Raw genomic sequence first — 27086 nt, forward strand, 5'->3', positions numbered from 1 at the left:
AAAGATAAGATGATAGAAGCCCATCTCCTACTGTAAATAACCTGTGTGTGTAGCCAGCCAGCCAGCCAGGTAGAAAAATGGCAGAAAAATAAAAGACGGACATCAGAGTATTTTTCAGTACACCAAAACGCAAAGTAAGAACCCTAGTAGCCTAATATCTCAAAGACTAGTTGATAAAATGTTCATAAGAAAGAAATGAAATTCTAATGGAAATGTTTCACAATGATGTCATTAGGCAGAGCAGGCAACAGATGGCACACAGACAGCAGAGTTGGGGACAGATATGCAGGGACAGACTGGCAGAGACAGGGAGTCTCAGGTAAGTTTGTTGAGTCTTTGTTTGGCAACATTATGAAAGGTTCTAAATTTTTTTGACTTGTAAAATAGGAACATAATTGGAAAATGCCATGGATACCCCCACTCTCAACTTAAACTGGTGACTGAACTAAGATTTGTTAAAGGCAATGGTATTGCTGTTGTGATTAGTTGTGTAGTTTTGGGTACCGGTAGTTAGGAGTACGGCAAACACCTTATTTCTTTGGTTCCTCAATATACATTTACCCTATTACAATGTAGGCTATGTGTTACAGCACAACTTTTGGTGTCCCCCTCAGGAATTGCTCTTGAGAAAATGTCATGTACTTGTCCCCTCCAAAGTTGATATCAGATTTTCGCCCCTGACCTGAAGGCCCCCACCATCCCCATATAACCTCAAGCATACCTCATCTCCCAACTTCCTCCTGGTAAAGAACACTGTCTCTGAGTTTTTTCTACAGAGAACCTGAATCCCCACATTAATACCCACCGCTCTACCTCATCAATTGCTTCCTGTACATTCCTGACTATATATGGCACATTTCTTCCTTTCTTCCATAAGGCCCCATCATTTGCAAATAACGACCTCCCAATATCTGGCTGTACTTGAGAGTAAACATCATTGATCATGATTGAGAACAACAGAGGACTAATCACGCTTCCCTGTGGTGTACCATTATCCACCATGTAGCTGCCTGAGCGAGACTTCCCCGCCCAAACAGGAAATCCTTTATGCAGTTGTACGTTCTTCCTCCTAGCCCCATAATATCAAGCTTGATTAACAACCCCTCCTTCCATATCATATCATATGCCTTCTCATATGCCTTCTTCTTCACATGTTCACCTGAGCCTTCCTGACCTCTGCTACAAAGCAGAGCACTGGGTCCATTGTTCCCCTACCCTTCCTGAATCCGCTCTGATGTGGCGATACTAACCCCCTGCTCTCCAGGAAGTAAGTTAGCCTCCATTATCATACGCTCCATAATCTTACATACATGTGATGTTAAGGCTATTGGCCAATAGCTTGTTGGCCTCGTTGGGTCCTTCCCTGGCCTCCGGATTTGTACCACTACTGCCTCCTTCCAGCTGCCTGGTAGTTTCCCCTCCTCCCACACTCTGTTGTACAACACCAATACCTTATCCAGTGCCTCATCACTAAGATGGGCCAACATAACATAGCACACCTCATCTTTCCCAGGTGAAGTTAACCCAGCCTTACCTATTGTCCTTTTCACCTCTGCCATAGTAAATGGTGCATTCAATGCATCATTTACATCCTCCCTCCTATCCAGCAGTCCCGGACAGTGGCGGTTCTAGACCATTTCAACTGGGGGGGCCAAGCTGGGGCCAGTTGTACTGTTAGAGGGGCCAGTTACATTAGACGTTATTGTTGTCATATCGTTTTGCATGTGGTACGATACTGTTGTGTTCTGCCTAAAGCCGTCCCTCTAGAAAATGTGTGGGTTAAATTAGTGTTCCGCGTAGCCACTGTCTAATAATGGATGGAAAAAAAGAACGATAGCAAAAATGTGTTATGTAAAAATTATTTCATACTCCACATTTAGGGGGGCCCAGAACCGCTAGTGGTTCCGGATGCTCCTCTGTCGTTCTCTCTCTCCCCCTCTTCTGACAAATGTGCCGAGCTATGCACTTGGACAAACGCTTTGGCCATCATCTCTGCCTTCTCCTCATCTGTTTCTGCCACATTCTTCCCACTCGTCAACACTGGATAATCCCACTCCCTTCTGACCCCACTCATCCTCTTAATCATCCCCCACCGGTGTCGCTCTTCCAATTGTGTCACAGAACCGAAGCCAACATGATCTCTTTGCCTGACGAATAGTTCTCCTCACCAGAGCCTGGGCCTGCTTATACTGAATCAGATGTTTCAAGTTATGTGTCCTTTTCAGTACTCTAAATGCCCTGTTCCTACTCCTCACCATTGCCCCACTCCTCCGACCACCACGGGACTGCTTTCCTCCTCCTCCTCCCTAAACTCTCAGGTATCGCCTCAGTAGCTGCCCCCACTAAAGCTGCGCTCACCCAGTTATTCATACCATCGCACTAGATACCAGAGTATCAATCCTAGTCCCTCGGCCATCATTCAGGCACACCAGACCTTGAACTTCTATCAGATTTTCCATCACTTGGCCATTTGCTTCACTCCGTGAACTTTCTCCCTCTGCGTCATGTCCTTACAGAACACCAACAAACTCCCATCTTTTGACACTTTAGCATTGACAACTTTCCCAATCAACTATTTTATCACAGCCGTCAACCTTATCGGACTCATCGCCCCTACTCCCCCTTCCTCCCTAAACTTCAGAATCACTTTATGCTCCTCCTCACCTCTATGCTCCCCTCGCGTCTTATCTTGCCCTACCTCTGCACTTTCTACCTCTGAACTGCCACTAGCATTAGAAACTATGTTGCTTTCCTCAAACTTTTCTGCCTCCTCTCCACCTCCATAGACCTCTCGCTCCCCTTCAAACCCCTACTCCCTTTCTCTCCCGCTTTCTTTTACTCTTTCTTACTCCCTCCTTTATTTGTACCACTATGCTCCATACTTGCTTCACTTTCTTCTCCATTACTATCTCCTACCATCTCTAACCCAGTCATAACACAGCTGTGCCGAACCGCAACCACATCGAGTAAAGTTTGATTGTTTGTTTTTCCGCTAATTCTAACTGTTCAGACAACGTCGCTTTGAAAACGCCGTCCCCAGCGAGTCTTCATTCTTTGCTCTACCGCCAATGAATCCAGTTGAACACAGACACACCAATGTCATGGCGCTTTCAATGCAGCATTCAAACAACTGGGAATTTGGAATTCTCTGACTTCCGTCTTTAACAGTCATCCAACTCGGAATTCCATGTCGGAAACTCTGGCATCTTTCAAGAGCTTAGAATTTCCGACCTGAAGATCACTGACGTAATGATTTAATCTAGTTTTTTCCCCCGAGTTCGCAGTTGTCTTGAAAGCACCACATTTGTTAGAGCCTATTTGGACATATTTGTATAAAAGACAGAACATTCAGAGCTCCATGTATATTTGTGTAAATATGAATGTATATGATGAAATATTAGGTACGTACCTTTATGATTTATATTTACCTGATTGAGATGTATTCATTTGTTGTTAGTGTAACTTAGTTTTTGGCCCCCCCCCCCCCCCTCTTGCCCATTCATTGTACTGCGGTAAGTGTGTTAGGATAAAGGCAGGTAGTTGGGCCTTCGGGGGGAGGAGTCCTTGCTAGACGCGGGAGCGGTATAGTTTTTTGACCATACAGACATACAGACGGGTCATATTGTGTATTTTCCATATCAAGTAACCTATGTTTTAAGTTGATTGGATATTCATTTTCCTGTTAGATATAAGAAGAATAAACATTTTTGTTGCACCATATCCCTGGATCACATTGAATGTTTGGCTTTTTGGAAACCTTGAGTGTGGACTGTATGCGTACCAAACAACCCCGCTTCAGGCTTGGGCAGTGGCTATGGTAAAGAGGAAAGGAAGCCACTACAACATTTGTTCTTCAACAGACTTTGAGGCACGTTTGCTCCAGTTTTGTGGGTGTGGCGAGTAGAGGTCGACCGATTAATCAGAATGGCCGATTAATTAGGGCCGATTTCAAGTTTTCATAACAATCGGTAATCCGTATTTTTGGCCACCGATTTGCCGATTAAAAAAAAAATAATAATAATAATATATATATTTTTTTTAAAGTAATAGAAAAAAAATATATATTGTTTTATTATTTTATTTAACTAGGCAAGTCAGATTAAGAACACATTCTTATTTTCAATGACGGCCTAGGAACCGGGGTTACCTACCTTGTTCAGGGGCAGAACAACAGATTTTTACCTTGTCACCTCGGGGATTCGTTTTTGCAACCTTCTGGTTACTAGTCCAATGCTCTAACCATCTGCCTTACATTGCACTCCACGAGGAGCCTGCGTGGCAGGCTAACTACCTGTTACGCGAGGGCAACAAGAAGCCAATGTAAGTTGCTAGCTAGCATTAAACTTATCTTATAAAAAACGATCAGTCTTAACATAATCACTTGTTAACTAGACATGGTTGATGATATTACTAGTTTATCCTGTCTGGGCGAGGTGGGACGCTTGCATCCCACCCTAGTCAACAGCCAGTGGAATCGCGTGGCGCGAAATACAAATACCTCAAAAATGCTATAACTTCAATTTCTCAAACATATGACTATTTTACACCATTTTAAAGACTAGACTCTCGTTAATCTAACCACATTGTCCGATTTCAAAAAGGCTTTACAGTGAAAGCAAAACATTAGATTATGTCAGGAGAGTACCCTGCCAAAAATAATCACACACCCATTTTCAAAGCAAGCATATATGTCACAAAAACCAAAACCACAGCTAAATGCAGCACTAACCTTTGATGATCTTCATGAGATGACACTCCTAGGACATTATGTTACACAATACATGCATGTTTTGTTCAATCAAGTTCATATTTATATAAAAAAAACTGATTTTTACATTAGCATGTGATGTTCAGAACTAGCATACCCACCAAAAACCTCCGGTGAATTTACTAAATTACTCATGATAAACGTTGAAAAAATACATAACAATTATTTTAATAATTATAGATACAGAACTCCTTTATGCAATCGTGGTGTCAGATTTTAAAATAGCTTTTCGGCGAAATCACATTTTGCAATATTCTGAGTACATATCACGGCTAGCTATTTTGACCCCCACCAAGTTTGGGACTCACCAAACTCTACTATTAGAAAAATTGGATTACCTTTGCTGTTCTTCGTCAGAATGCACTCCCAGGACTTCTACTTCAACAACAAATGTTATTTTGGTTCCAAATAATCCATAGTTATATTCAAATAGCTCTGTTTTGTTCGTGCGTTCAGGTCACTATCCGAAGGGTGACGCGCGAGCGCATTTCGTGACAAAAAATGTGAAAATCTTCCATTACCGTACTTCGAAGCATGTCAAACGCTGTTTAAAATCAAATTTTATGCTATTTTTCTCGTAAAATAGCGATAATATTCCAACCGGGCGACGTTGTATTCATTCAAAGGCTGAAAGAATTTTTTTTAGAATTCTTATGAATGCGCATCTCCAGTGTCACTGTCCCCAGGCTGACCACTCACAAATTCTCCTGCTGTTCTTCGCCCAGAGACAGCAGACACCCCATTCCACTTTCTGGCGCCTTCTGAGAGCCAATGGAAGCCTTAGAAAATGTCACGTTACAGCAGAGATGCTGTATTTTAGATAGAGATGCAACAGAAGGACAACAAATTGTCAGACAGGGCATTCCTGTATGGAATCTTCTCAGGTTTTGGCCTGCCATATGAGTTCTGTTATACTCACAGACACCATTCAAACAGTTTTAGAAACTTTAGAGTGTTTTCTATCCAAATCTACTAATTATATGCATATTCTCGTTTCTGGGCAAGAGTAGTAACCAGTTTAAATGGGGTATGTTTTTTATCCGGCCGTGCAAATACTGCCCCCTAGCCCCAACAGGTTATGTAACGTGTCCTGCGTTGCATATAATCGATGTGGTGCCTGTTAATTTCTCATCGAATCACAGCCTACTTCGACAAACGGGTGATGATTTAACAAGCGCATTTGCAAAAAAATCACTGTCGTTGCACCAATGTACCTAACCATAAACATCAATGCCTTTCTTTAAAATCAATACACAAGTATATATTTTTAAACCTGCATATTTAGTTAATATTGCCTGCTAACATGAATTTCTTATAATAGGGGAGTTGTGTCACTTCTCTTGCGTTCCGTGCAAGCAGTCAGGGTATATGCAGCAGTTTGGGCTGTCTGGCTCATTGCGAACTGTGAAATCCATTTATTCCTAACAAAGGCCGTAATTCATTTGCCAGAATTGTACATAATTATGACATAACATTGAAGGTTGTGCAATATAACAGGAATATTTAGACTTAGGGATGCCACCCGTTAGATAAAATACGGAACGGTTCCGTATTTCACTGAAATAATAAATGTTTTGTTTTCAAAATGATAGTTTCCGGATTCGACCATATTAATGACTAAAGGCTTGTATTTCTGTGTGTTATTATATTATAATTAAGTCTATGATTTGATATTTGATAGAGCAGTCTGACTGAGCGATGGTAGGCAGCAGCAGGCTCATAAGCATTCATTCAAACAGCACCGTTGTGCGTTTGCTAGCAGCTCTTCGCAATTCTTCAAAAATGTTACTCTGTTTATGACTTCAAGCCTATCAACCCCCGAGATTAGGCTGGTGTAACCAATGTGAAATGGCTAGCTAGTTAGCCGGGTGCGCGCTAATAGCGTTTCAAACGTCACTCGCTCTGCCCACGTAAGCCAGATGTGGGCACATTGAGCCTCAACAACACATCAGTTGCCACTTTCGCAATGCCCTCGCCTGTTGTCTCCAATACCCTGTATAGCCCAATAAACTCCTTGAGAGGGACAAGGACATGGTCAACATAAGGCAGGCAGACACTCTCCTGTTCAGCAGCAGAGACATCTTTAGTACCATCAACAACTACTGAAAATTGTACAATCCGAAGAGACCTAATATAAGCTGCAATGCCTCGAATTACTGTATTGACCATGATGTTCAGAATTTCATTCTGTGCCTTGCGGCCTGTGTACATTGTGGTACGATCTGTTAACCATTTCAGTAAAATGAGATCATCCTCTTCTGCCCTAAGTTTCAAAAGCTGGTATAAATTCTCACTGTCATCCGTGTGGACTCTAAAGGCTTGTCACTGTCTTGCTTCATGCCGCACTGAACTAACAATTTTCATCAAGCAATGCCCTGCTGTTTACCCCATGCGCTGGATAACTGGGCACTGATTGGATTTAGCTGGTGTGCTGTTACAGCTACAATGTGGCGATGGGTTTGGCAGTTTTGATGTGCTGTGAATTTTACAATGGCTTTTCTCCAGTTCCTAAATCCTGCACTAATGAAGGCAGAATCTGCTCTTTGGCCAAAATATGGCCAGCTTGAAAACCCTTGGCTACAGTGAAAACACAACACTGCTTTTATTGATGGATTATAATGTAGCCAGGGGAAATGTGCCATCAGTGAGGTAACTGGACAATGCTGTGCCACTGTCCCTTATACTGGTGCAGCTGGCAACAAGGTTGACACCTGGTCCTGCCGTGGCTGTGACACCGTCATCTGAAGTCTCTCTCCGTGACTCTTTCCCTTTCACCACCCTCACTGACTCACAGTTTGTCTCCTAGAAAATAAATAAGGCGTTTCCAATACTCCTAACTACCGGTACCCAAAACTACACAATTAAATCACAACAGCAATACCATTGCCTTAAACTAATCTTGGTTCAGTCACCAGTTTAAGTTGAGAGTGGGGGTATCCATGGCATTGTCCAACTATGTCCTTATTTTACAGGTCTTAAAGAGAGGACCTTTCATAATGTTGTCAAACAAATACTCAACAAACTTACCTGAGACTCCCTGTCTTTGCCAGTGTGTCCCTGCCTATCTGTCCCCAGCTCTGCTGTCTGTGTGTCATCTGTTGCCTGCTCTGCCTAATGACATCATTATGAAACAATTTCATTAGCATTTCACTTCTTTCTTATGAACATTTTATCATCTATTCTTTGAGATATTAGGCAACAAGGGTTCTTACTTTGTGTTTTGATTTACTGAAAAATGCTCTGATGTCTGTCTTTTTTCTTTTTTTTTCTGCCATTTTTCTACCTGGCTGGCTGGCTACACACACACAGTGTGCAGGCTATTTACAGTAGGAGATGGGCTTCTATCGTCTACAAGGGTAGCTGTATAAGTTCACCATTTACACAACATATGCTGCAACCTTTTGTAATTTGAATATAGTTTATGTATTTGTTTTATATTGGCTGGTTTCCCACAATAGCTGAATTTGCAGAGCTAGCGAGCACCAATTCCGTTTCTGTGGTGTTTGCTATAATCTCTGCTATCGTCAGTTTACTCCAAGATCGGCACATAGATGCTTCAAAGTCCCCTAGCAGCAATTTAGCTTTTGCAACAAGACCATTAAAGATATTTAAGACAATGTTAGAAGAGAGTGTAGTTCTGTTCAGTTTGGAGTTCAGTTTTTCGCTAACCTTATCACAGGGAAGCATTACAGCTGCATGCTGATCTTGGAATAAACTGACGATAGCAAAGATTAAATCTTTGACGACGCCACATAAATGAAGGTCAAGCAAGTCATAGAGAAAGCAGACTGTATTGCAATCATCTCTGATGGGTGGTCGAATGTTCGTGGGGAAGGAATAATTAACTTCTTGTGGGCCGGTGGCAGTATTCGGTATTTTGGATGACTGACGTGCCCAAAGTAAACTGCCTGTTACTCAGGCCCAGAAGCTAGGATATGCATATAATAGAAAACACGGATAGAAAACACTCTGAAGTTTCCGAAACTGGTAAAATAATGTCTGTGAGTATAACAGAACTGATATAGGAGGCAAAAAGCCGAGGAGAATCCATCCCGGGAAAAACAAATTGAGCTCACCACTCATTATAATGGCTGTCTATGGGTATATCAAAGGAATACCTCCCAGATTGCAGTTCCTATGGTTTCCAGTAGATGTCAACAGTCTTTAGAAATAGTTTCAGGCTTGTTTTTTGAAAAATTTGATAGAATTTGTAGTTTTTCTAAGTGGCTCCCATTTTGGCTGAAGTGTTGTGGCGCGCGTCGGTGAGGGCGCGCACTTCGTTATTTATCTCTGGTAATGAACATACTATTCTCCGTCTTAAATTTGATCGTTTATTTACATATTAGGGTACCTGAGGATTGATTAGAAACGTTGTTTGACTTGTTTGGACGAAGTTTATTGGTAACCTTTGGTATTCATTTTAATGCATTTTGAACAAGGGAAACCGGTGGATTACTGAATCAAGCGCTCCAACTAAACTGACTTTTTTGGGATATAAAGAAGGATTTTATCGAACAAAAGGACCATTTGTTGTGTAGCTGGGACTCTTGGGATTGCAAAAAGAGGAAGATCTTCAAAGGTAAGTGATTTATTTTATCGCTATTTCTGACTTCCGTGACGCCTCTGCTTGGTTGGAAAATGTTTGTAATGCTTTTGTATGCGGGGAGCTGTCCTCAGACAATCTCATGGTATGCTTTCGCCGTAAAGCCTTTTTGAAATCTGACAAAGCGGCTGGATTAACAACAAGTTAAGCTTTTAAACGATGTAAGACACTTGAATTTTCATGAACGTTTAATATTACGATTTTGTATTTTGAATTTGGCGTGCTCCGATTTCACCGGATGTTGTTGAATTTGATCACGGTAACGGGATTTCTGCTCTGAGGTTAACTACATCTCCACCCCTCAACCAGTATTCTACAAGAGCACAGACACAAGGGATAACAGGCACACCGGTCTCTACATTGCAGATGAACTGAAGGCAGTCATCAATGACCTTGGACCACAGAAGGTATTTGCACTGGTGACAGACAATACTGAGAACATGAAGGCTGCTTGGTCTAAAGTGGAGGAGTCCTACCCTCACATCACACCCATTGGCTGTGCTGCTGATGCATTGAATATGCTCCTCAAAAGACATCATGGCACTGAAAACAGTGGATACACTCTACAAGAGAGCAATGGAAATGGTTAGGTATGTGAAGGGTCATCAAGTTATAGCAGCAATCTACCTCACCAAGCAACATGAGAAGAATAAGAGCACCACATTGAAGCTGCCCAGCAACACCCGTTTGGGTGGTGTTGTCATCATGTTTGACAGTCTCCTGGAGGGGAAGGAGTCTCTCCAAGAAATGGCCATATCACAGTCTGCTGATATGGACAGCCCCATCAGGAGGACCTGGATGATATATTTTGGGAGAGAGTGGTAAGCAGCCTGAAGATCCTGAAACCTACAGTATAGCAGTAGCCATTGCATGGATTGAGGGAGACAATGCCATCCTGTTCAGACTATGCTTGCAGATGTACGAGAAGAAATCCTTACTGCCCTGCCCACTTCACTGTTGCTCCAAGCAGAGGAAACTGCAGTTCTGAAATACATCATAAAGCGTGAAGACTTCTGCCTGAAACCCATACACGCCGCAGTGTACATGTTGGACCCCAAGTATGTTGGCGAGAGCATCCTGTCTGGTGCAGAGATCAACAAGGCCTTTGGTGTCATCACTACCATGTCTCGCCACCTTGGCCTGGATGCGGGCAAGGTTCTTGGCAGTCTGGTGAAGTACACTTTCAAGCAAGGGCTTTGGGATGGAGATGCAATATGGAAGTCGTGCCAACATATCTCATCAGCCACCTGGTGGAAGGGACTTTGTGGATCTGAGGCTCTTTCCCCTGTTGCCTCCATCATCATCCTCCGAATCCCACCAACATCAGCCACCTCAGAGCACAACTGCTCCTTGTTTGGGAACACACACCAAAGCACGCAACAGGCTGACCAATACGAGGGTTGAAAAATTGGTGGCCATCTGGGCAAATTTTTGTCTTTTTGAGCCTGACAATGAGCCATCCTCAACATTGGAAAGTGACAGTGAAGATGAGGCCTCAGTCTGATGTTCATGAGGTGGATATTGAGGAGGTCCAGGGAGAAGACATGGAAGCCTGAGAGGAAGACAACCAAAGCTTTAGTTTCTAGACCATCATTTTACAGATGTATGTTGAAAATGTTTTTGGGATCATTAGGGATTATTCAATATTCCCATTATTTTGTTTTCAGTGAAATCATCCCATGTGAAGAGTGAAATCATTTAATTAAAGTTCAATTCATAACTAAATTGTTTTTTATTTCTATTGGAAGGATTTAATCATTTGCAATTATGTCTACTGATGACAAGGTAAAAGGTCAATGTTTCATTCTCCATATGATATGATAAATATATCCAGTGCAAAAAACATCTACATTTAAATGGTATTAATATACATTTGCATATATTTCCGTTAATTCCCACGGAAAGTTTCCACCTCTGAATATTCCCCAAAATGTGCAACCCTAATGGCCATTCAGGAAAGTTTTTAAGGACATGTTTGAATCAATTGCCACGTCCGAAGATACACATCTGAGCACCCTGAAACCCTTATGTCCAACAAGGTGGAATGTGCGGAATACTGCTATGAGAGCTGTGCTAGGGCACTATGAGCGGGTACTAAGCAGCCTAGAGGAGATGGCAAAAACTGCATCCAAGACAGCTTCAACTGCCAGTGGCTTATTTGAGCACTTCAGCAAAGCCAAGAATGTGTTGGGCCTCACACTTGGCTCTCCTGTTCTTGGAGAGCTTGAATGCCTAAACATTTCACTGCAGAAGAAAACTCAGACTGTCTCTGGTATGCAGGCTGCAGTCGAGTGTGTACAGTCATCTCTTAGGGGCAAGAGAAATGAAGAAAGCCACCTTGCACTGTATGAGAAAGCAACAACATTGATTGACTCCATTGAGACACACTCAGAACTATTTGCTGGATGGTGAGATTGTTTGGCGACCGTTTTGACCAGGACAGTCTAAACGTCCTGAAAAAGTTGGAAAGACCGCTTCCAACGGGGGAGTACCCTGAGCTGAACATAGATTCTCTTTCAGTGCAGTTGCCTCTCTTTCGCAATCAAATACCCCTGTAGCAGCAGTGGAGAGGCAGCAGAGGTCCTCAGGAGGCTTCCAGTGGAAGTGCGTGGGTTGTTTGACCAAGTTGAGGGGCTGATTAGAATTTTGCTTGTGGTGCCAGTGTCTTCATGTGAGGCTGAGAGGCGTTTCAGTGCACTCCGCAGGTTGAAGACTTGGCTATGGGCTAGCATGGGCCAATAGACACTGAACGGCGTAGTTCTCTGTAATGTACATAAAGACAGGCAGTCTTGAGGGAAAATATCTGCCAGAAATTTGTTGGATCCATTGAAACCCGCAAACATATGTTCGGTTCTTTTGTTCAGTAGTGTGTGTATAGCAGTGGTTCTCAACCTTTTTTGGGGTACTGGAACCCCTGCATATTTTGAGGCAAGGCAGGAAAGGTTTTGAGCTGTCCTCAGGGACCCCCACCCCCTCTATAATATATGTAAAGTTACTGGAAACCTTGTGGTACTAAATACATTCATTACACTTTTTTTTTTCACAGACCCCTTGCAATTACACCAGGGACCCCTAGGGGTCCACAAACCCCTGTTTGAGAACCCCTGGTGTATAGTATGATATTTGTTTAGTAGTTTTCAGTTTTTAGTATATGACAGAACACTTACAAATTATTTATTTTATGTTATTTTATTTAAAATTGCATACTTTGTGTGACATACTTGTCCATAGCTGTTGTTTGAAGTGTTGAGACACTGACTGAACAATAAGTATTTTTGAAGGATATTTTGGTTGATTTATTTTGGTTATTCATTGTAGTTCTTTCACTTTTAGAACTGTACTTATTTTGAGCTTTTTGTTCTTGTACAGCTATTGTAGTAGACTCAGGCCAGTGGCACATATTTAATGACTATATAAATGTATCAGAAAAAGTCAAATAAAAAGGTAAATTCAATACTGAGACTATTTTAGATGAGATCGCACTATGCTCATTGTATTTACAAAAACTGCACCCATACACAGTGTATAGTACCATTGCCACCTACAGGCCTTTCTTGGTATTGCTGGTTGTAAATACAAATACCTGCATACAGTGGTTCCTCCTTTTAAAAGTTGCGAGCTTATGTCATGGGACTTACACGGAACTCAAACCGGCTGCGCGTGTGCGCCATCGTGCACAAATGTATTTTGTCCCCGCACACCAAATACGCTCATGACACGCACATTAAAATATCAAAACTCTGAACCAATTATATTAATTTGGGGACAGATCGAAAAGCATTAAACATTTATGGCAATTTTGCTAGCTAGCTTGCACTTGCTAGCTAATTTGTCCTATTTAGCTAGCTTGCTGTTGCTAGCCAATTTGTCCTGGGATATAAACATTGAGTTGTTATTTTACCTGAAATGCACAAGGTCCTCTACTCCACCAATTCATTCACACATAAAATGGTCAACCGAATCGTTTCTAGTCCTCTCTCCTCCTTCCAGGCTTTTTCTTCTCTTGACTTTATTGCGATTGGCAACTTTTATAAATTACGTGCATTACCGCCACCGACCTATTTTGTCTTTCAGTCACCCACGTGGGTATAACCAATGAGGAGATGGCATGTGGGTACCTGCTTCTATAAACCAATGAGGACATGGGAGAGGCAGGACTTGCAGCACGTTCTGCGTCAGAAATAGAACTGACTTCTATTTTAGCCCTTGGCAACGCAGACGCTTGTTGGCACGCGCGAGCATTGTGGGTGCAATAATTGAATAATATAGATTTCTAAATTTATTTTGCAACGCTCGCCCACGCGATGCGAGCGGTGTAGTCAGCCTGTTAGAGGTACCCAGTGTCACGGCTTCATTGCTCCAGACCATGACAAGCGGGAGTTAGAGCACTCATTATGCATTTGGGTTTTTATATGACCAATAATATCGAGTGGTTCCAATGACGAATTTGACATGAGCGACCCCACCCTGGTGACTTTCTTCAGCAAAGATGGCTGACAAAACATTACGGGAAGGCAAATGTAAGTAGTTATAATTTCATAACTAGTCAAGCAAAACAATTTTAGATTGAGAGGAATATGATAGTGAATGTAGAGACAAACGATTATGTCACACCCTGGCCTAACCAAAATAGAGAATAAAACCCTCTCTATGGCCAGGGCGTGACTAGGGTGGGCATTCTATGTCCTTTTTTCTATGTTTTTGTATTTCTTTGTTTTGGCCTGGTATGGCTCTCAATCAGGGACAGCTGTACATTGTTGTCGCTGATTGGGAGCCATACTTAGGTAGCCTGTTTTCCTTTGGGTTTTGTGGGTGGTTAATTTCTGTTTAGTGTTGTTACCTGACAGAACTGTTTTGGCTGAGGTTCGTTTCTTGTTTTGTTTAAAGTGTTCCATTAAAATATTATGATGAGCACTGACCACGCTGCGCCTTGGTCTACTCTTTCAGACGGCCGTTACAGATTATGCATATTTTTTTTGTCATAAAGTTAATTTACGAAAATTGCTATTTTGCTAGTTTTTTTTCTGTCATATCCAATACCAGGTGTATCAAACTCCATTCTGTGAATGATGCTGTGTCTGCAAGTATGTATTACAATTATACACTTCAACAGTGTTTACCACTCCTGCTCCTGGGACATCAATGATTACACATTGTAACTATGCAATAGACTAGAAACATGATTTTGTAATTCATATATACAGAATAAAACAGTACATCCTGCCACCACGCCGACAAGCGTGCTGAATGATGCGTGTAAGAGAACGAGGAAGGAGATGCGAGTAACAATCCAGGCTATTTGCTCTGAGACCTGCATAATAATTTACATTTACATTTTAGTCATTTAGCAGACGCTCTTATCCAGAGCGACTTACAAATTGGTGCATTCACCTATAATATCCAGTGGAACAACCACTTTACAATAGTGCATCTAAATCTTTTAAGGGGGGGTTAGAAGGATTACTTTATCCTATCCCAGGTATTCCTTGAAGAGGTGGGGTTTCAGGTGTCTCCGGAAGGTGGTGATTGACTCCGCTGTCCTGGCGTCGTGAGGGAGCTTGTTCCACCATTGGGGTGCCAGAGCAGCGAACAGTTTTGACTGGGCTGAGCGGGAACTGTGCTTCCTCAGAGGTAGGGAGGCGAGCAGGCCAGAGGTGGATGAACGGAGTGCCCTTGTTTGGGTGTAGGGCCTGATCAGAGCCTGAAGGTACGGAGGTGCCGTTCCCCTCACAGCTCCGTATGCAAGCACCATGGTCTTGTAGCGGATGCGAGCTTCGACTGGAAGCCAGTGGAGAGAGCGGAGGAGCGGGGTGACGTGAGAGAACTTGGGAAGGTTGAACACCAGACGGGCTGCGGCGTTCTGGATGAGTTGTAGGGGTTTAATGGCACAGGCAGGGAGCCCAGCCAACAGCGAGTTGCAGTAATCCAGACGGGAGATGACAAGTGCCTGGATTAGGACCTGCGCCGCTTCCTGTGTGAGGCAGGGTCGTACTCTGCGAATGTTGTAGAGCATGAACCTACAGGATCGGGTCACCGCCTTGATGTTGGTGGAGAACGACAGGGTGTTGTCCAGGGTCACGCCAAGGCTCTTAGCACTCTGGGAGGAGGACACAAGGGAGTTGTCAACCGTGATGGCGAGATCATGGAACGGGCAGTCCTTCCCCGGGAGGAAGAGCAGCTCCGTCTTGCCGAGGTTCAGCTTGAGGTGGTGATCCGTCATCCACACTGATATGTCTGCCAGACATGCAGAGATGCGATTCGCCACCTGGTTGTCAGAAGGGGGAAAGGAGAAGATTAATTGTGTGTCGTCTGCATAGCAATGATATGAGAGACCATGTGAGGATATGACAGAGCCAAGTGACTTGGTGTATAGCGAGAATAGGAGTGGGCCAAGAACAGAGCCCTGGGGGACACCAGTGGTGAGAGCACGTGGTGCGGAGACAGATTCTCGCCACGCCACCTGGTAGGAGCGACCTGTCAGGTAGGACGCAATCCAAGCGTGCACGGTGCCGGAGATGCCCAGCTCGGAGAGGGTGGAGAGGAGGATCTGATGGTTCACGGTATCAAAGGCAGCAGATAGGTCTAGAAGGATGAGAGCAGAGGAGAGAGAGTTAGCTTTAGCAGTGCGGAGAGCCTCCGTGACACAGAGAAGAGCAGTCTCAGTTGAATGCCCAGTCTTGAAACCTGACTGATTAGGATCAAGAAGGTCATTCTGAGAGAGATAGCAAGAGAGCTGGCCAAGCACGGCGCGTTCAAGAGTTTTGGAGAGAAAGGAAAGAAGGGATACTGGCCTGTAGTTGTTGACATCGGAGGGATCGAGTGTAGGTTTTTTCAGAAGGGGTGCAACTCTCGCTCTCTTGAAGACGGAAGGGACGTAGCCAGCGGTCAAGGATGCGTTGATGAGCGAGGTGAGGTAGGGGAGAAGGTCTCCGGAAATGGTCTGGAGAAGAGAGGAGGGGATAGTGTCAAGTGGGCAGGTTGTTGGGCGGCCGGCCGTCACAAGACGCGAGAGTTCATCTGGAGAGAGAGGGGAGAAAGAGGTCAAAGCACAGGGTAGGGCAGTGTGAGCAGGACCAGCAGTGTCGTTTGACTTAGCAAACGAGGATCGGATGTCGTCAACCTTCTTTTCAAAATGGTTGACGAAGTCATCCGCAGAGAGGGAGGAGGGGGGGGGGAGGGGGAGGAGGATTAAGGAGGGAGGAGAAGGTAGCAAAGAGCTTCCTAGGGTTAGAGGCAGATGCTTGGAGTTTAGAGTGGTAGAAAGTGGCTTTAGCAGCAGAGACAGAAGAGGAAAATGTAGAGAGGAGGGAGTGAAAGGATGCCAGGTCCGCAGGGAGGCGAGTTTTCCTCCATTTCCGCTCGGCTGCCCGGAGCCCTGTTCTGTGAGCTCGCAGTGAGTCGTCGAGCCACGGAGCAGGAGGGGAGGACCGAGCCGGCCTGGAGGATAGGGGACAGAGGAAATCAAAGGATGCAGAGAGGGAGGAGAGGAGGGTTGAGGAGGCAGAATCAGGAGATAGGTTGGAGAAGGTTTGAGCAGAGGGAAGAGATGATAGGATGGAAGAGGAGAGAGTAGCGGGAGAGAGAGAGCGAAGGTTGGGACGGCGCAATACCATCCGAGTAGGGGGAGAGTGAGAAGTGTTGGATGAGAGCGAGAGGGAAAAGGATACAAGGTAGTGGTCGGAGACTTGGAGGGGAGTTGCAATGAGATTAGTGGAAGAACAGCATCTAGTAAAGATGAGGTCAAGCGTATTGCCTGCCTTGTGAGTAGGGGGGGAAGGTGAGAGGGTGAGGTCGAAAGAGGAGAGGAGTGGAAAGAAGGAGGCAGAGAGGAATGAGTCGAAGGTAGACGTGGGGAGGTTAAAGTCACCCAGAACTGTGAGAGGTGAGCCATCCTCAGGAAAGGAACTTATCAAGGCGTCAAGCTCATTGATGAACTCTCCAAGGGAACCTGGAGGGCGATAAATGATAAGGATGTTAAGCTTGAAAGGGCTGGTAACTGTGACAGCATGGAATTCAAATGAGGAGATAGACAGATGGGTCAGGGGAGAAAGAGAGAATGTCCACTTGGGAGAGATGAGGATTCCAGTGCCACCACCCCGCTGGCTCGATGCTCTAGGGGTATGCGAGAACACGTAGTCAGACGAGGAGAGAGCAGTAGGAGTAGCAGTGTTATCTGTGGTGATCCATGTTTCCGTCAGCGCCAGGAAGTCTAGGGACTGGAGGGTAGCATAGGCTGAGATGAACTCAGCCTTGTTGGCCGCAGACCGGCAGTTCCAGAGGCTGCCGGAGACCTGGAACTCCACGTGGGTCGTGCGCGCTGGGACCACCAGGTTAGAGCGGCAGCGGCCACGCGGTGTGGAGCGTTTGTATGGCCTGTGCAGAGGAGAGCGAACAGGGATAGGCGGACACATAGTAGACAAGCTACAGAAGAGGCTACGCTAATGCAAATGAGATTGGAGTGACAAGTGGACTACACGTCTCGAATGTTCAGGAAGTTAAGCTTACGTTGCAAAAATGTTATTGACTAAAATGATACAGTACTGCTGGCTGGTGGAGTAGGCTAGCTAGCAGTGGCTGCGTTGTTGACTTTGAACGTGTAGCTGGCTAGGTAACCTCGGTAGTTTCAGTACTACACCTTGTCATGATACAAAGCAACTTTGTAGCTAGCTAGCTAACATAACACTAATCAAGACGTTCCTTGTAGTGTATTTAGTTTCAACAATGCTGCTCGTCGGTAAAAGTTGGCTAGGTTAGGAAAAATGGCGTCGCGGGGGACGGAAATAGCTGGCTAGCTAACCTCGATGGCTGGCTAGCTAACAATTATCAATTAACAATTATCAAGCTATGACAAAGACAACTAGGTAGCTCGCTAGGTAACACTGCACTAGTCAAATCGTTCCGTTGTGAAGTGTTAGTAACTACAGCGCTGCTAGTCGGTAACGGATGGCTATCTGGCAGTGGGTTAATGATGACTAGGTGTGTTGAGTAAGTCTGGCGCCGCGTCGCGGCTGGCTAGCCCACCTCGATAATACTCAAACTCAAGCTACACAATTATCTTAGAGACAGCACAGACAACTATGTAGCTGGCTAACTAACACCACACTAATCAAGTCGTTGCGTTGTAATGTAATAGTTTCTGCGGTGCTGTTAGTCGGTAGAAGTTGGCTAGCTAACAGTGATGACTAGCTAGCTAGCAGCTAGCAGTGTTGACTACGTTAGGAGGACGAAGATAGCTAGCCTCGATAATTACTCAGTTACTCTAAACTACACAATTATCTTTGATACAAAGACGGCTATGTAGCTAGCTAAGAAGAATTGCTCAGATCAAACAAATCAAGCCGTTGTAATGTAGCGAAGTGGAATATTACCTGTGGAGCGAAGCGTGGTGCGACTGCTCGCTCCAAACCGGATAGATGGATGTAATGAAACAAGCAGGGAGCAGGTTTTGAACCCTCCACATTCTAGCCCGAAGTCCAGCACGCTATCGACTGTGCCCAAATGTGTTAATTGGGGTTGGGGCCGATTGTGGCTAAAATCACTTTAGCATTTGGAATCTTTAACATGTGGAAAGGGGAAAAAGTATTATTATTAGTTTTTCACAAGCGTAGCCGGATGGGCTATTATCTGAACAATAGACTATTCAACATTTACTAAAGAATTGTCTAATAGCCGAGCTAGGTGTGAACCCCCCCAACTTGAGCTAGATGTGAACCCCCCCCCCCCAACTTGCAACAAATCATTTGTATCTGTCTTTCCACATCTACCTACACACGTATCTACCTACACACGGTTAATGTTCTGAAAATGTTCAGGCTGTATCACATCCGACCGTGATTGGGAGTGCAATAGGGCAGCGCACAATTGGCCCAGTGGGTTTGGCCGGGGTAGGCTTTCATTGGCCGGGGTAGGCTGGTGCTGAAAATATAGCTAGCTTGTTATGCAAGTGTTGCACACCAACAGATGGAGAAAACCTACATCAGTCGAGCATTCATTTCAACAATAATCTTCATTTTAATTTGACTTTACAAACAACATGAGGTCTTAATTGGAGTCTATTTCTTCAGAGCCTAGACTTATATAAAATAACTTAACTGGCTGAGGTAGACTGAGGCTTTATTAGGCCTACTTACAATTGCATTTGGTCAAAAATGTAGCATCCTACATAAAACAATCATTTAAAGAAAAAAGTCTGCACGTTCGAACTAAAACAATGTAACTAATAATTAAAAGCGAACATTTGTAAAACACAAAATCTAAAAGTAATTGGAAGGTAGATACAAATTGTGTGACACAATAAAGAATGTAAATAAGATGTAAACAAGATGCTGTGTTTTTAATTACAGTAGTGACGGACAACTGGAGGCATTTTGAAAACAGGTTTTCAAACACTTGTTTTTCACAACTGTAGCAGGTGTAGCCCATCATACAAATGTTTCCTATTAGCAGGACAAAATACTTGTTATAACCCGCCAACTGTTGTGAAAATCACTCAACTTGCAATGTATTCTATGCTTAAGTACTCTAAAGTGTTACATTTCTAACTCAAAACAGCAGTACAGTATTTATTCAGCAACATCTTTATTATTTTGTTAATAAAATAAAATAACGAGAAAAAAGACATTCAAATGCAGATGTTTATTTAAACTACATTTTAGTCACACCCAGCTCCAGTACCACAGGTAAAACCTTGCTGAGATGATCCATGTATTTATTGCATTGTTGTATCGTCAATTTCTCTAGCCAAAACATCTTGATGGCCTTGACCAGTTCATCTTTGCTTGTCTGCTTGGCAGAGTTACTGATTCATGTTTTCAGTTGATGCCAAACAATTTTGATCGGGTTTAAATCAGAGATGTAGTGATGGAAAAAATATTTTTAAATATACTGTAGGCCTACTGAAGGTGTTGTAGGTCTTTTATTTATTTATTTTTATTTAACCCTTATTTTACTACACAAAGGTCTACTTACTCTGCTGGCGTCTTGACCCAGTTTATGCCCTCATTTGCAATGCAAACCGGGCGGCAGTGTGTTTTGGGTCATTGTCCGCATTTGGAGAAGAAAAATATACATTTAGCCTAACAGCCCAAACTAAGTACAATAATAGAAATATACATGTAAATAGGCCTAAACGTAACAAAATATTGCTATAATCCTACCTTGAAAGAAACGATGTGTACCCAGAAACACCTCTCTGACATAGGGTCCAGCATATCTCTTGATGATTTGTTCCTCAGATAAATCTTGAGCCATAATACCTGAAAAAGGAGGCAAGAGTGAATTATTGTGGAACACATAACAGTCCGTGAGGTGTAGGCTACAATATTTTATGTAACTTTTGCTTTGTAAATAGCAAAACTTAGCATCAAAAATCAAATATGGGCCTGGTCCCTGGCGAGAAATTGCCCCCCACACATGGAGTTTGAGGGGATGCTTGGGACTTGGCTTGATTGTTCTTCTTCCTTTTTTTCTGTAAAAATTTTGAGCATTTTGCTCAAGGGCCACGGTTGATTTGTCTGTGAAGATGACATTATTTAATGTCTCGCCAGCTTTGATCCATGCCTGGGCCTGCAGGACGCAAAGTTCTTTGTTTGTCAGACGAATCATTGGGTTGAAACTACAGAACAGTACAAAACAAGTGAACACACATGGTTAATGTTCTGATCATTAAAAAAATATATATATTGCTCAAAAAAATAAAGGGAACACTTAAACAACACATCCTAGATCTGAATGAAAGAAATAATCTTATTAAATACTTTTTTCTTTACATAGTTGAATGTGCTGACAACAAAATCACACAAAAATAATCAATGGAAATCCAATTTATCAACCCATGGAGGTCTGGATTTGGAGTCACACTGAAAATTAAAGTGGAAAACCACACTACAGGCTGATCCAACTTTGATGTAATGTCCTTAAAACAAGTCAAAATGAGGCTCAGTAGTGTGTGTGGCCTCCACGTGCCTGTATGACCTCCCTACAACGCCTGGGCATGCTCCTGATGAGGTGGCGGAAGGTCTCCTGAGAGATCTCCTCCCAGACCTGGACTAAAGCATCCACCAACTCCTGGACAGTCTGTGGTGCAACGTGGCGTTGGTGGATGGAGCGAGACATGATGTCCCAGATGTGCTCAATTGGATTCAGGTCTGGGGAACGGGCGGGCCAGTCCATAGCATCAATGCCTTCCTCTTGTAGGAACTGCTGACACACTCCAGCCACATGAGGTCTAGCATTGTCTTGCATTAGGAGGAACCCAGGGCCAACTGCACCAGCATATGGTTTCACAAGGGGTCTGAGGATCTCATCTCGGTACCTAATGGCAGTCAGGCTACCTCTGGCGAGCACATGCGGCCCCCCAAAGAAATGCCACCCCACACCATGACTGACCCACCGCCAAACCGGTCATGCTGGAGGATGTTGCAGGCAGCAGAACGTTCTCCACGGCGTCTCCAGACTCTGTCACGTCTGTCACGTGCTCAGTGTGAACCTGCTTTCATCTGTGAAGAGCACAGGGCGCCAGTGGCGAATTTGCCAATCTTGGTGTTCTCTGGCAAATGCCAAACATCCTGCACGGTGTTGGGCTGTAAGCACAACCCCCACCTGTGGACGTCGGGCCCTCATACCACCCTCATGGAGTCTGTTTCTGACCATTTGAGCAGACACATGCACATTTGTGGCCTGCTGGAGGTCATTTTGCAGGGCTCTGGCAGTGCTCCTCCTGCTCCTCCTTGCACAAAGGTGGAGGTAGCGGTCCTGCTGCTGGGTTGTTGCCCTCCTACGGCCTCCTCCACGTCTCCTGATGTACTGGCCTGTCTCCTGGTAGCGCCTCCATGCTCTGGACACTACGCTGACAGACGCAGCAAACCTTCTTGCCACAGCTCACATTGATGTGCCATCCTGGATGAGCTGCACTACCTTAGCCACTTGTGTGGGTTGTAGACTCCGTCTCATGCTACCACTAGAGTGAAAGCACCGCCAGCATTCAAAAGTGACCAAAACATCAGCCAGGAAGCATAGGAACTGAGAAGTGGTCTGTGGTCACCACCTGCTGAACCACTCCTTTATTGGGGGTGTCTTGCTTATTGCCTATAATTTCCACCTGTTGTCTATTCCATTTGCACAACAGCATGCGAAATTTATTGTCAATCAGTGTTGCTTCCTAAGTGGACAGTTTGATTTCACAGAAGTGTGATTGACTTGCAGTTACATTGTGTTGTTTAAGTGTTCCCTTTATTTATTTGAGCAGTATATATATATATATATATATATATGTAAAACATTTCTTACCGAGCATTTCCGTAAGTCCACGCAAGTTTCTTCAACTGTCTTCTTACTGTATTTAGAGTGATGTTGATGTCGTGCCGTGATGCCAGCAGATTACAGATTGCCTTTGCCGATCGCTCGTCATCTTCATTCATCAGTGAGTCGATGGCTTGAATAGTCTCACTGGAAATGAAATACAATGTGAAAATGTGCAGCATACAAGACCAGCAGTCGATTTATTTAAGCATAATTTTTTGCATTATTAGGCCTACATTAAAGTAGTATCGTAGCTTACTGTACCTGTTCATTTTCCTGGGCTTTCGAGTTCGGTGTAAAACAGGCATCTGATGATAGTGTTTGCGAATAGCACTATCCGTGACCAAAATCCCCAAGTCTATCAGTATTTTTGAAATGTCTCCAGTAGATTTTCCATTCCTGCTGAAAGCCCTAATCTGCTCACTTAAATGAATAGAGATCCTGGTCATGGTGCTACAGTATAATCAAAGTGAGGACAGTCGGCAATCTGCTGTATACTTATAGCCTATTGTAACCTGAAAGTCATGCCTTTCCTCACCCTGCCCAAAACTCCACCCTTAACACAGTTACCATTCAAAAACGAGCTGTTAATATAAAAAATCACATTCTGATCAAAGAGGTCTGTTCTCTTTGATCAGAATGTGATTTTTTATATTAACAGCTCGTTTTTGAAAAATGGACATTGTTTTCATCAAGCCAGCTTCTTTCTATGGTGCTACCTGTTCCAGGGTTAGGACCGTAACCACCAGAGGACTTGAAAATGAGCCAGAGCTGAGAGGATCACCAAAACTAAAGGCATTTTGGATTCAAAGCATTTTATATAAAAAAGAGAAGCTTATCAATGTGTAGGCATACTGTATAATAAAATCAATAATTGTGTACTAAAAACGTGAATGTGTTTTTACAGAGCCTCCAAACATGCCGGCAACCATCCGTGAAGATCAGTGGACAAAGGTCTGGACAACGAGCTGCTCCGAAAAAACACATGGTTGCCAAGAAAGTGGTTAGTTAAGCTAGATTGGAGTATGTTGGAGTCAATTTTAATTCTTAATTGATCTACCGTTTCTATCATAGGCCACTGTAATTGATGGGGGCTCAGGGCGGTACCATTCTGCTCATCTGATGAAGGTGCTCATGGGTGAGATTCAAACTTTGAAGACCGAGATTGAGTCATTGAAGGCAGACCATCAGAAAAAGAAACATTCTCTGAGGGCAGAGATACGGGCAACAGCTGATGCATTGGTCCAGAGCCAGGCGGTATTGGCGGCTAGTCACTCATCATTAGCGGAGAGTCAGATGGCATTGGCGGAGAGTCAGGTGGAGAATGACACGTTGAAAAAGGCGAGGAATGATATGGAGTCACAATCCATGCCAGGCACACCTATGAGCTCTGGAACTCCACCTCAGACAGGCAGAGTCAACATACGTGGCGGGTTCGTCAGGTCTTCGGTTCATCTTGACATTTCCATTTATCTTCTGACAACAGAACTTGACCAACTGCTCACCAGGCACAGCAAGGTCCGCCCTGACCTTTATGCTGTTTTGCTATTCTAAGGATGAGTAACCAAAGAGAGATACCACGAGTGGGCACAGAATACAAACTGTGATGGATCCTGAGGCAAATGTGGTTCACCAGTGAACCTCCGGGTGTTCATCATTAATACTGTGTCTCAGAAGTTTCCGTCCATGACTGATGCAACCCGATAAAGCATTAAAGACAGAGTTAATGAGTACTTGAGGTCACCGAGAAAGTGTGGACATGGCCTGCTCACCCTTATGTAAGGAATTAGGCACTTTCCCACGTTTACTACAGTATGTACTGTATGCTATGTTTACTTGTCAGACTGCACAGTAGCCTAAAAAACAAATGCAGGTGGCTTATATCTTTAAAATGCTTTATTATCCATACGTAAAAACATATATTGTAGAGTACTGTATTTCTTCATCAGCATCTTTAAGCTTTCGTTAATAAAATAAGGATAAAAATGTTCTTTCAAAATGCTGATGTTTATTTAGTTACGGATCCATAACGAATTACTTGTTCAAATATGCCATGATATTCTTGAGATATGTGTTGACTTCAATGAGTCACGTTATTGAAGAAAATATTTTCCGATATACTGTAGGCCTACCATAGGTAAAATGAGTCTCACCTGTATTGAGTAATGTCTAAAGAATGCAAACAATTTAGAATCCTCCAATCCTATAGCCTACTCCCGACCATCACGTTGTACTGGCATTATTTACAAATTAGTGAAAATGTCTCAACCCGTGTTTAAGAATTGCCTTTTTCTTGCTCACTCTAGGTTAAATGAAAACAAAATTTCCAATATATTGTTACTTTTTAAACAAAGCGATTATTATAATTAATTATTTTAGAATTATGTAAAATGTTGAATTATATAAAATATAGATATTCTCAGATATTCTCACAGATCCTAATGGAAAATGCCTCTTAGATATTAATTTAGAGTCCTCCAATCCTCTAAATGTAAATATTGGTAGAGAGTCACATCATTGAAAAAACACACCTACTGTACTCATTCCAGGATTTGTCAGTATTTTTACTATTTTTCACATTGTAGAATAATAATGAAGACATCACATCTATGAAATAACACATTTGGAAACAGTTAAGAACAAATTCTTATTTACAAGGACAGCCTACTCCTTCCTCCCCAACGGGAATTTGAACCCTAGTCTCCCACTTGCCCTGCATTCTGTAGTACAGACATGGCCTGCTCTCCCTTATGTAAGGAATTAGGCACTTTCCCATGTTTACTACAGTATGTATTGTAGACTGCACAGCAGCCTAATAAACAAATAAACACATTTCGTTAATAAAATAATGATAAAAAAATACTCTTTCAAAATGCTGATGTCAACTTAGTTATGAATCCATAACAAATTACTATGGGAATAAATATCACTGGTTTACAGAAATATTGGAACAAAGTTGTCTAATGAAGGCAAACAATTTAGAATCCTCCGATCCCGACCGTCGCGTTGTACAGTGCCATATTTTCCATTCCATCCTAATGGACCCCCGAGGGTTTTATTTTTCTCGGAATAGAAACACCATAATATAAATCAAATGAATTAAGCAAAATTTCTTAAAATCAATCCCATATACTATGTTATTACAAAAAAGGTTTTAAATTCTCTGGTAATGCCAATACGGAATACTATCAAACGCTTCTCAAAGATGTCCTCTGGTGGTCAAACTAGCAATAACTTGCAGTAACAGAAGAAATGGCTGAGAATGAAATGATGTCCCACAGAATGGTGCTGCAGCTCGCAAAGTGTGCAGCGGTATGACGCAACTTTTAAAGGAGGAACTACTGTACATACTTGATTGATAAGGAACACTGCTATAACTATTATTATTAGTAGTATTATAATGATTTAAACATTTGAACAAGTTGGGACAACCCTTCAGTTAACTAACAAACAATTATCCAGTAGTAGTAATTATGATTCCTCAATATACATTTAACATATTACAACGTAGGCTATGTGTTACAGCACTACTTTTGGTGTCCCCCTCAAGAATTGCTCTTGAGAAAATGTAATGTAATTGTCTCCTCCAAAGTTGATATCAGATATTCGGCCCTGTCCTTATATTAAGCAAAACAGTGTCATGACGTTGGCCTGTGGGTAAGGTTTATGACCCCCCCATAAACACCTTTCTCCCTTCCCCTCTCTTTCTGACCCTACTGAAGGACTGCTGTCCTGAAGGACTGCTGTCCTATTAAATATAGAGAGTCTGGGAACATCAAACAAATGGGGAAAGGAACCATATTTTGGTAATAAAACTAGTTGGAAATATGCTTTGGAACGTAATGAGTATGGATGTCAGTTCGGTTGTCATCTGAGACATTATGACTGATGACAGGATGACATAAACTGTACCTGGGAAAGTATACACCCTCTAGTTATCAGAGTCACATGGAATTGTTATGCAATTGAAATGTTTGATATTGAAATTGTTTGTTAGGAGATTAAATGTAATTTTAGCTTCCAAATGAGAGAATTGGGTTTTCATAAGGAAAGTGCCCTGCTTGATCAGTGGCCCACCCCTGTGAAGAGACAGGGGTTATAAACGATGAAACACATCCTTCCCCCTCTCCACTATATAAGCCTTTGACGAAAAGATAACCAAAGTTCCAGTACGTGAGGTCTGCAGCCTCTACGTTAGAAGGACACACGTCAAGTACAGAACTAAGCCAACCTCGGCGTGAGCTTTGGTGGCGAATGGTATGAACTTTGAGCTTATTCACTACAGAAGTGATACTTCCTAGCCGTTGAGTTAGCAGCGGCCGCTGTAGACGGGGGCTAGGAAAGGACGGACGACGGATCCAGTCTAACAGACAGACAAAGATACCACCACGCATCCAATTTACCACCAGAGACATT

Source organism: Salmo salar, chromosome 22 (assembly GCF_965601325.2).
Source record: "Salmo salar chromosome 22, fSalSal1, whole genome shotgun sequence".
Lineage (NCBI taxonomy): Eukaryota > Metazoa > Chordata > Actinopteri > Salmoniformes > Salmonidae > Salmo > Salmo salar.